This window comes from Myotis myotis, unplaced genomic scaffold, assembly GCF_014108235.1.
Source record: "Myotis myotis isolate mMyoMyo1 unplaced genomic scaffold, mMyoMyo1.p scaffold_m19_p_5, whole genome shotgun sequence".
Classification (NCBI taxonomy): Eukaryota; Metazoa; Chordata; class Mammalia; order Chiroptera; family Vespertilionidae; genus Myotis; species Myotis myotis.
In genome coordinates, this window is record NW_023416357.1 from 69,477,967 (window position 1) to 69,490,410 (window position 12,444).

A 12,444-nucleotide genomic window follows, 5' to 3' on the forward strand; every position below is an offset into this window, starting at 1 on the left:
GACCTTATTTTCATCTTTCTCTTCCAACATGACTTCTTTTAATTGCCTTCCTACTAACATTTAGACTTAGAAGTATCTACTTGGATATGAATTTGTTTTAAAAATGCAGTTACCTAAATGTACTTTATACTTTTCGTAACCAGATAAGCCAGATGATTAAACACCACTTTGGAATTTGTTATTTGGCCAAAGGAATGGTGAAAAGTAAACTATAATTATTTTTGAGAACTGTTTTTAAGGCTCTGCTCCCAGGTGGTAGAAGGCCTCCTGGTACAGGGAATTGTTCTGGCCGTGCTTAAATATAAAACTTCAGTTCATATGAATTTCAGTTCATTCCAAATCCAGTGTTTCGACTATGTGAGAAAGCACTGCATTGATATCAACTGAAAGACTTTTTCCTTGTGGTTTATGCTGAATACATATTTAAGAGTAATTTTATAACCAAAGAAATAGAGAAAATTAAGGGTATTTTGTTTGCTTTAACACTGAAGTTTGAAAAGAACAGTGGCTTTAGACACCTAAATTTAGGCTGGATCATTGTGGACAATGAAAGTACTTAAAAAAAAAAAAAAGATATGCTTGGAAGTTTATAAAGCAGGTTTTAAAATGAAGTATAAAAACTAACATTGTTGAATATAAAATTACCCTCTGAACTACAAACCACTATAAAATATAAAGGTGAGTTCCTGGTGCCTTAGCCTGACTTTGGATTTTGTGCTGAGGCAAGTCTCTAGTTAATAGCACTATAAAACACTGTTGACACATAACTACCTATATTTAAGAATGTTTTCAGATTTTAGGTTACAATGAGCTTAAATATCACATTTAAAAATAAATAACATATTCTTTGGTATGTCCCAAAAGTTTCATATGATTCAGTAGTTACTAGTGCTTAATTTGTACTTCACCAAAATTTAAGACAAGTGCAACAATTGATGTCAGTTTCTCTGTGAAACCTCTTAAATACGCCTTTATTCATAACCAGGTACCTATTAACATAAACTAGAATGTTACATTTTTACATTTGAACTGAAAATCTACGCATCTGTTTTCTTAAGAAAAATTGTATCGTGAACTATATTATTAAGACTCTTATAAAAACACACATTGATTTCCTCATAGTTCTCTCCTTTTCTTTCCATGCCTCAAAGCGGTTGAGTCATTTCCTTTCTTCAAATACAGTAGTCTTCTAAAATCTTTTCTTGTTTAAGCAACTTTTGAAAGTCCCTAACCATCACCTCCTTCTCACCATCACTGTATCCTTTTCTACCCTCTGAACAAGATCTCAAGTATGGACTTTTTTAGTTACTGCAATCCGACATTGACATTGTTTTGCTAGATCCCTTGTCTTAGGGAGTTTTCCCTTTTTGCTTAATTTCTTAATCATTACCTTTCTTTCTTCCTTCCTTCCTTCCTTCCTTCCTTCCTTCCTTCCTTCCTTCCTTCCTTCCTTCCTTCCTTCCTTCCTTTCTTCCTTCCTTCCTTCCTCCCTCCCTCCCTCCCTCCCTCCCTCCCTCCCTCCCTCCCTCCCTCCCTCCTTTCTTCTTTCTTTCTTTCTTTCTTTCTTTCTTTCTTTCTTTCTTTCTTTCTTTCTTTCTTTCTTTCTTTCTTTCTTTCTTTCTTCCTATCAATGGTTAGCTCGTTTTCTTACAAAATATGCCATATAAACTGTAATAAGAATGTTTCTGGCAGTATGAATTCACTCATGGTGGAGTAAGAATTAGCCTTATGCTCTCTGGTTCTGTCAGTGTGCTATTGGACTATGGTGACTCAGATGCAGTACATTTTACTTGTCAACGTTGTGTCTCTTGATCACATGACAACGTCATGCTTCTGCGGCCGAACAATTTAGAGTCATCCTTGACTCCACTTGGTTTACCATGTGTCACAGCCAATTCATCAGCAAATCCTATTGGCCCTACCTTCAGAATATATCCAGAATTTGACTACTTCTCATTTCCACCATTATCACACTGGTCCAGGCCACCAACCATTATTTTCATCGGGTGTCTCCCAGTAGCTTTGTCGTAACTGGTCCTTTCTCATTTAACCTTATTGTATTCTGTACTGTAAAATCTAGTCCCAAAGTAGCAGCCAGCAAGATTCTTTTACTTTTTCAATTAAATCATGGCACACCTCTGGTCTGTCCACCTCCCTCAGAGTGAAAGCCAAGCCCACATCACGTGGTCTTCTCTCCCCTTATCTCCTGTCCTCCTGGCCACTCACTGCACTCCAGTCTCACTGCCTGTGCACATCCACCTCAGGCTCGTGTTTCTCCTCTTCCTAAACACCATGTCCTCAGCTACTCCCTCACCTCCTTTAGGTCTCTTTTCAAAAGTCAGGATTCCCTGATCACCATACATAAAACTTCTCAACCTATTGTGCTTTCTCTACTCCCTTCCCCTACTTCATTTTTCCTCACAGCCCTTGGTGCCATATGACCCTGTATACATAGTTGGCCCTCCCTCTCCACGAATGTGGAACCGTGGGTATAGAGCAGTGATAGTGAACCTATGACACGTGAACTCATTTTTTTGGTTGATTTTTCTTTGTTAAATGGCATTTAAATATCTAAAATAAATATTAAAAAATATAAGTCTTTGTTTTACTATGGTTGCAAATATCAAAAAATTTCTATATGTGACACGGCACCAGAGTTAAGTTAGGGTTTTTTAAAATGCTGACACGTCGAGCTCAAAAGGTTCGCCATCACTGGTCTAGAGGGTCGGCTAAGGGACTGGAGCGTCTGCAGATGTTGGTATCTGCAGGGGTTCCTGGAGCCAGTCCACTGTGGATACTGAGGGACGACTGTATTTACCTGTTTGTTTGTTTAGTGTCTGTCTCCTGTCACACAGGCGTAAGCTTCATCATGGCAAGAACTGGTTTCACTTACCACTGTATCCCCAGCACTTAGCATAGTGCTGGGCACATCTAGAAATCCAATGAACATTTGTTGAGTGAATGAATAAATAACCACATTTGATGTCAGCCACGTGAGGGCCAGTGGGTGCGTGCCTTATACACCTGGTAATGTTTGGAGCAAAGTGAGTAGTTCTCTGTCAAGAAATGCTCTCAAGAACAGAGTTCTCTCTAACTGTTTCTGTTTCTGTAGCAGCAGGCAGCATGTGGTGTGCTTTGTTTTTAGTACAATTTGCTTTTGTGTAGCACCTGCTGTGTAGCGGTGAGAATAGGAGTTAGGTATGCTGACCCAGGAGGTTCTGAAGGAGAAATGATGGTGTGGATGGATGATGAGGGCTTTTCCTGTTACTTGCTGGTTACCTCAGATGATCACTTCAAAGACCAAGAGGAAAAGGAGCTGGCCTCACATCACCACCTCCATGTGGGCCCTGTGTGGGCTCAGGCTGCCATAATGAGATACCATAGACTCGGGGTCGGAAACAACAGACATTTATTTCTCATAGTCTGGAGGCTAGACATTTACCATCAAGCTTCTGATTGTTTTGGTTTCTGGTGTGCACCCTCTTCCTGGCTTGCAGACGGCTGGCTTCTCCCTGTACACTCACACAATCTTTCCTCAGTACACATGAGCAGAGAGAGATAGAGAGTGAGCTCTCTGTGTCTTGTCTTGTGAGGACACTAATCCTACCGGATTAGGGCCCCGCTCATATGACCTCTTTTAACCTTAGTTACTTCCTATTCCAAATACAGCCCCACTGGGGTTAGGGCTTCAATATATGAACTTCAGGGGACACAACCACTCAGTTCCTAACAGCCTCCCTCCAGGAGAAATTAATCATGAGAAATCACATGCCCACTGCCCTCCAGACAGGCTCACATAGAGCAGGGCCAGCAGGGCCCTTTGGTTTGGCTCTCACATTCAGGATAGTTCTTAAATGATCTTTAATTTTTTCTTCAAATGATGTCCATACATACACACCCCACATACACACAATATATTACATATAACATGTATGTGTATCTAAGATATATAGTATATAACGTATATAAAATATACATAACACATATATAACCATTGCATTTTTTTTTTACAAATTAAATATTTGCGCAGTGCTTAGGAGCCTGTTTTAGGATTCCTTATCTGTTAGCATACTGTCTAGCCTTTTTCAGTGTCGGAGGGACCGCCTTCTAGCTGTGGAGCCCTACGGCCACCATGCTTGTCATCCTGGTTACTCTCGCCTACCATGCACCATGGCTCTCCTTCCAGCAGTTCTTCCCTGTGTTTTGCTGCTCACTCAGCTCTGGGCTTCTCCCTCAGCTGGGTCTCCCACTCCTTTCGATCCTTCCAAACTTCCCTTTACTGTCCTTGTGCGTTAGGATTTCTCCAGAATGAGCAATGCGCCCTCTCCACCTCCCATTCTCAACATTTTCACTGACTCATCTCCTCACCTCGGATTCTCCCCTAATGCGGACGGCACCCACAAGGACCCGGGCTCTTCGTGGCCATTCTTGGGTGACAAGGACTTCATCCAGGTGGAGCCAAAAACATGCGAACTGTTCCCCAAACTGATCCTCTCCCAGGGTGGGGATCACCGGGAAGCCTCCAAATGAGGACTAAGGCCTTGGCTCTATAAAACGGGGGCCTCTGGTGAGACAGTTTGGTGCATGGTGAGGCAGCCTGTGTGGCAAAAGAGCCACGCAGTGGGACCCAGGGAACCCAGGGGAGCCGGCCATCCTGAGCCTTACCTCTTTACCTGGAATCTCTTAGCAAAGTGCTGTTCACAACAAGGACCCCAATCAATAAAGGTGGCGGGCGGCTCTCAAAGCATCCTGAGAGCGAAGGAATGATGCTGGCGTGGGGCTGGCCTTCCAGGGCGACTGGGAAAGGGTCCATGACAGCATTCCCTTGGAGTCCAGCTGGGGTGTGGGGATCCAGTGCTCTGATACCCAGCTGTCCGCAGAGTCGGTTTCCAACATCCTTTGACAATGAATTTGGGGCAAGGACTATTTTTGAAACGACATAAGAAAGAAGGTAGTGGTAACGGTAGAGAGAAGTGAATCTGAAAGCAGGCGAATTTTTTAAAAAGGACAAAATTGGGACAAGATGAAAGCAGTACCCTGCGGGGCTGACAGCTTCCCTTGCACTGAATGCTGGTCATGCTGGAGACTTTTCTAAGAGCTTTGTGGGCATTAGCCCATTGAGTCTTTTAATGATTCTAATATGTAAGTATTTTTATTATCCTCATTCAGCAGACAAAGCAAATGAGGTAGATATTCAGAAAATGTGGCCAAAGTCTGGTAGTTGTGACATAGCTGAGGCTGAATTCGAACCCAGGCCTCAGCACCCAGCTGCCAATTGCATTGCACAGTCAGACAAAGGAGTCATGCTTGCCATATGCAATTGGTTCCTTGTTTCAGTGCTTTTGAGAAAAACATGGAAGTCCAAAACATCCTAGAGGCATGTGGTGTTTAATGCTGCTGCTAACTTAACAAATTAGAGTCTGGTTCAAAATGTGTATCACGTCGTGGCCAGTCTTCCCCCAATGCAATTTCAGCAAATTAAGTTTAAATGCATGCTCATTTAAAAAACCAAATTAGAAGAAAATCTTAAATATGAAAGAAATGCAGGGGTGGGTAATTGATTTATAGAAAAGAAAATTTGCTTTTGAGAAGCAAGATTGAGGTAAGCTCTCCATTGAGGTTTAGTGATTAGCTTTACTAAAACATCACTTATAACTGCCTGGAGCATGAAGAATGAATGCGTCCTGACTTCGGTGCTTCCACGTGTGTGTCCTGTGCATCTGGGGAGCTTGGGCACAGTTGTATACACCAGTGAATTTTCCTCTTGAGCTGGATCCAGAAATGGAGAGATACAAAAGGGTTTTCTCATCTTGCAGCTTGAGCTTCTAGCAAAAAAAGTCAACTCCTTGCACCGGAGAAACTAGCTAATAGTTTGGAAAATAGTAAAGTTAGTTCCTACTTCATACCACTTTTGAAAGTAAATTCCAGATGGACTAAAAATCTGAAAGTAAAATAAAAACAAAATATAAGAGAATTAAATGAGTGTGCAAGAGAATACAATTATGATCTTGGAACAGAAAAGGCCTTCTTCTGACACTAAAAGCAAAACCCTCTGAAGAACAAAATCAGAAATTTTGACCATTCTGAAAATAAAAATTTTTGTAAGGCAAACCACCGTAAATAAAGTAAAAAGGGAGATGGCAGACTGGGAGAAAATATTTGCAACCTAACTAATGGATAAGGAATTAGCATATCGGCCCTCGCCAGTGGATAGAGCATCAGCCTGTGGGCCAAAGGGTCCCAGGTTTGATTCCAGTCTAGGGCAGCTGGGGCCCTGGTTGGGGCGTGTGCAGGAAGCAACCAATCGATGTCTTTCTCTCACTTCGCTATTTCTCTCTGTCTTCTCCTCTCTCTTCCACTCTCTGTAAAAATCAATGGAAAAAATCCTCCAGTGAGGATTCAAAAAAAGAATTAGCATATAGAATATATGAAGGAGTATACAAATTGAAGAAGACAATGGTAAACAATTTGATAAGAAAAAATGGCAAAACACATAAAAAGGAAATTCTTAGAGGCTATGCAATTGGCCAATAAATATCCCAGAAGAGCCCTGACCAGTTTGGCTCAGTGGATAGAGCATTGGCCTGCGGACTGAAGGGTCCCAGGTTCGATTCCAGTCAAGGGCATGTACCTTTGGTTGCGGGCACATCCCCAGTAGGGGGTGTGCAGGAGGCAGCTGGTCGATGTTTCTCTCTCATCGATGTTTCTAACTTTCTATCCCCCTCCCTTCCTCTCTGTAAAAAATAAAATATATTTAAAAAAATAAAAATAAAAAAAAATATCCCAGAAGATGCTCAACATTAATCAAGGAAATCTAAATTTAAATAGGAAGATAACATTATACTCATCAGATTGGCAAAGAATATTAAAATTTGATAATCTCAAAAGTTGTCAAGGATGTTCAAGCAGCCTTGTAAATAAGTGATAATATAAATTGGGATAGGCACTTTGGAAGACAATTTGACACTACCTATTAAAATTGATAATGTGCATATTGTATGATCTAGCAATTCATCATCTACCTGAGAGAAACATCACCTTTGTACACAAAGAAGCACATTTGTATAAAGATTTTCATAGCATGAGTGTCTTTAATCAGGAAAAAATATTAGGAATGACTTAAACACTTATCAATATGCCATTAGTTATTTAAAATAGTTAATAAGATCTGGTAAGCATATTTTATTTTTATTTATTTTTAAAAATATATTTTATTGATTTTTTACAGAGAGGAAGGGAGAGAGATAGTTAGAAACATCAACCAGCTGCTTCTTGCACACCCCCTACTGGGGATGTGCCCACAACCAAGCTACATGCCCTTGACCGGAATAGAACCTGGGACCCTTCAGTCTGCAGGCTGACACTCTATCCACTGAGCCAAACCGGTTTTAGGGCTGGTCAGCATATTTTAGAATATTATGCAGCAGCTAAAAAATAATAAAGTAGCTACCTATAAGCTACTCTCAAAATTTGCCAAGACATATTTTATTTAAAAAACAAATTGAAGAACTCTACACACAGGAAGATTTAAAAAAACTGCACAGAATAAAATAACCTCATTTTATATATATATTCAAGTCTGGATACATTCCTCTACCAGAGAATTGTTAATGGAGATCATAATTAGGGAAGAAGCATCTAAGTGGGCTGAATGTGTTGCCCAAAATATATATGTTGGAGCCCTAACCCCCAGTGTGGGTGTATTTGGAGTAAGGGAGTAATTAAGATTAAATGAGATTATACAGCTGGGGCCCTGATCTGATGGGATTAGTGTCCTTGTAAGAAGAAAAAGCGTGTGAGGACACAGTGAGAAGGCAGCCTTCTGCAAGCCAGAAAGAGAGCTCTCCCCAGAATCAAACCCTGTCAGAACCTTGATTTTGGACTTTCAGCCTCCAAAACTGAGAAAATATGTGTCTTTCTAAAGTCCAGTCTGTGGTATTTCATCATGGCAGCCTGAGCTAAGATAACTGTAAAACAGGACTTTAGCCTTAGCTGACGTGTTAGTTGTCATACTTAGAGTGAAAATGTGCTTACATATTATGTATGTGTTAAAACATTAGCTTTTTAAAGTCAATTTCTCTTCCCTCCTCCCCTTTGACTACCCTTCCCCCATTTCCTCACCTTTGCTGAGCAATATTAATACAGGCAGACATTTATGTTCTGAGTCTCCCTGACCATGAACCTCTGAGGAAATACCATAGAAGGCACTTGAGGTTTGGTTGGTAGAGTAGGGCAGCGTAAATGGTAAGGGGAAACCACTCTCTTAGTGTTAGAAGAGAAGGCTCAAGTGAAAAGGTCACTTTCTGTCGTCTTCTAATACCACCTAATGTGCACACAGTGTTTCAAATGTATTACCTTACTGTGGATGGCCAGCATTTATTTCACCCTCAGTAAGTGGCAGGCACTCCCTAAACATTTTATCTGTAATATTCCATTTAATCCTCACGAATCCCCCTATGAGGAGCTTGAGATAATAATTCTTAAATCATAGAATTTTCTCAGTAAATTTTATTTACTGTAAAAGGATATTTTGCCAACATTGCAATAAATTTAAAGACAAAACAATTTCCCATTACCCCTCCACTGTAAACACAAACAAGATTTCCATTTTTTTGGGTGTTCCTTTCTAGGCTTCATCTAGAGACGCTTACATATTTTTCTGTTGTCATTGGAAGGGTTATATAATTTTCTGCATACCTTATTCCACTTAGCATGCTTGTTATATACACTTTATAACTGTCGTTTTAATGGCTACTCAATATTTCATTCAGTTGTTATAATTTATCTGTTCCCCTGAGGTTGACATTGAGCCTATTTTCAACTTGTTATTATAGATAATGCTGAATAAACATTTTCACACACATGAATTTTAAAATTTGAATTAGTTCTCTAGGATACATTCTCAGGGCTATTACTAAGGGCTCCATGATCGAGCAATTTTTATTCCTATTGATAAAAATTGCTCAATAGCTTTCAAAGCCAAGTGACTGTTAACAATGGGCCCAGCACCGTGCTGGTGCACTGGGTACACCACAGGCTGGTGGGCACTGGCTGCATCATTTGACATTGTTTTGCTGATGTAAAAACTTTGGGGGGTGCTACTCAGTTCTCCTAAGACTACTTGGCGAACTGATTGAAAACTGCAGAATCACATAAAAGGACAAGGATTATTTTTCCCAGATTAGTTGAATATTTCCCTTCCTGTGGGAACTCTGCGTTCCTCTGCTCTCTCAATTAGTATATTGTAGGTGGTGGGAATGGCACCAGGGTCTGACCTCGGCCCTTGGGTTCTGGCTCAGAAAGAATTCAGAGTCCAGACCCAAACTGTAAGAGAACATTTATTGGAGAAATTACAGAGGTAGAAAAGGTATTTTCTAGAAGAAATGGGCTTAGAAAATGAGTTATGGAGGTAAAGGAAGGGCCCTTGGAGCTTGGGAGTGAGGAAGCTACTAGTAAAAGTAACGTGCCTAGGGGTGGGGAGGGAGAGGGGACAGGAAAGAGAAAGGCACCGCTTGCTCCCGGGAGGGAGAGCTCACTGGGTCCTCCATCCTAAGGGTTTAAAGGGTGGAGCTTTTAAGGGAGGTCCCAGGGCAAGATCTCAATAGAATATTCAGTAGCTTTCCAGGATGACACCAGGACAGGGGGCCATTATTTCATGCAGCTGGTTCTGACGTCAGCATTGGCTGGTTTTGTTGCTTCTCTGGGCCTGGAGCTGAAATACAATTTGTGGCCTAGATGTTCTTTCTAGGGAGGAAAGGTCATGGGGTTCAAACCTCATGAGCAGCGATATGCTAGGGGAGGAAAAGTCACCCAGGAGTCACACCCTATAATTGATTGTCCCTTGCTGGGGCTTTCCACTCTGGTGACCTTGTGTACCTGGCCCATCATCCTTGCTCTGCTCATGACTAACTGCCTACAACACATCTAGTTTGATGAGAAACCCAGGTCACTCTTAGATCCAAGCGGTCAGCATGTGACCCCGTGTGGTACCTCTCTTTCTCTCTCTCTTTCTCTCTGCCTATCTGAAACATGCACAAATGGATTCAATAAAAGGCAAGCAGAGCCAGGAGGAAAGAGTGAGAGTAAGTTCTGGTGATGTTACCTGAAAGGGGACCCGCCCTGAGCTGGTCCTCCTCTGGCCTGCTGGTAGTGTGTGGGTTCTTGAGTTCGTGCAGGAAAGATTTCACAATATGAGTCCAGGTGATGTTGAGGGTACATTGATTAAAACTGGGGACAGTGAAACAAGGAAGGGCCTAGGACTGTGGTTGGCAAACTGCGCCTCTCGAGCCACATGTGGCTCTTTGGCGCCTTGAGTGTGGCTCTTCCTAAGCCTTAGGAGTACCCTAATTAAGTTAATAACAGTGTACCTACCTATATAGTTTAAGTTTAAAAAATTTGGCTCTCAAAAGAAATTTCAATCATTGTACTGTTGATATTTGGCTCTGTTGACTAATGAGTTTGCCGACCACTGGCCTAGGATAGAAGAAGCAACAGGAGAGCCTAGTCTGGGCTGCTTTGGTTCACTAGGAAGTCAGAGAAAAGGGGGCCTTGGAGACAAGTTCAGGGCATTAGCCTGGGAGGAGCTGCCACTGCCCATTGCTCCCCTGGTTGCAAGTCTCAACGGGTCCCTTGGAGATTCATACCTGTGGGGGAAGTAGGGGGGGGAAGGGAAAGGTTCCCAGGTGGGAGAGGGTGGTGGTCCTTTGTTTTGAGTGTTTTTATCTGTCTCTTGCAGGCAGGAATCTTAGGGGAGGCCTCAGGGGAGGGTTTCAGTGGAATATTCATCAGTTTTCCGGGTCATGGTCTCTACTGATTGGTCAACACCAGGTCAGGGGGCCCACCTGGTTTTGCTTCTTTTTGAGGCCCCGAACTGAAATACAACTGAGGCCTAGATGTTACCTCTGTATCTGGTATAAATTGCTGGGCCAGTTTGTTCAGATAGCTGTCTCAGTTTCCCCATTCTATTTGCTAAGGAATTTTCCTAGTTTCTTACTATCCTGCCTCAGTGATCGTGTTTGAGTCCCTAGATAGATCCAGCAGGGCTTGATGCTAGACAACTTGGATTTAGGGCCACTATAGAGAGTTGAGCAATTTGTGAATTGAAGAGGGTTCTCAGCCAAAGGGAAAAATGGGGGCTGAAATCCATGTTGTGCATCTGGGAGCAAGGCTGTATCTACCTAGAGCAGTGGTTCTCAACCTTCCTAATGCTGTGACCCTTTAATACAGTTCCTCATGTTGTGGTGACCCCCAACCATAAAATTATTTTCGTTGCTACTTCATAACTGTAATTTTGCTACTGTTATGAATCATAATGTAAATATCTGATATATGTAGGATGTATTTTCATTGTTACAAATTGAACATAAGTAAAGCATAGTGATTAATCATAAAAACAATATGTAATTATATATGTGTTTTCCAATGGTCTTAGGCGACCCCTGTGAAAGGGTCATTCGACCCCTAAAGGGGTCGCAACCCACAGGTTGGCGACCCACAGGTTGAGAACCGCTGACCTAGAGGAAGGACATGTGTGATTTCTCTTAATTTTTTTCCACATAAAGGTTTCAATAGCTTGCCAAGCCACATGCTCACTCAGGGGTCCCTGTTTCCAGTTCTCAAAAGGGACTATATGGGCTGCTAATAGCTTTGCACTTATATGAATCAATAAGTCTCCCCTTTTACTTAAATCAGTTTGAAGTCTGCTTTTGTCACAGGTACCAAGCTAATCCTAATTAATACATCAGATCAAGGGATTTAAAAACTAGGATGAACCTTAAAAATCCCTGAGTACCTGTGGGCACTCTGGTATGTGCAATAACTTGGGGAGTTTAGTAACTTGCCCAAAGTCATACCATTATGTCACCCCTCTATTTACTAGCTGTGATGTATTTTATAGCTTGGGTTTGAGAGTATAACCCTGCGGAGATGGCTTATTTCCTCTGAGTGTTCCGTTGACCATGTAGCTGCCCCCAGGTCAGCTCCCTACACTCCTCAATGGCATAAAGATCTGAAATATAATACACAGGATGCGATTCAATAAATGTATTACCACGTATAAGAAGTCAACTGAGAAAGTGCCAAAAGACTATGAATACTATGACTAGGAAAATTAAACATCTGTACTCTTTAGCCTAAGACTGAAAGAAACAAATCTGTTTAGATACATTTGCACCTCTCCTAGCTATTACTAAATGCTGTTTAATTTGTGTGTGGTCTTTGCCCAGGCCTGAGCAGGAAATTCATTACAGGTCCTCTTGGACTCATAGGGAAGGTCCCAGAGGGAGATGCACCCTGGCCTGCGCCCAACTAAATGCTGAACGGCGTTAGTGTGTCTCCTGATCACTGCCCATGTGGCTTATCATTCCCCCTACTTATTTGGATTTTCCTGAATTTTATTTATCCTGGCGAATCTGTCTTCTGCTCTAAATGCTTCCTGAAGCTGGA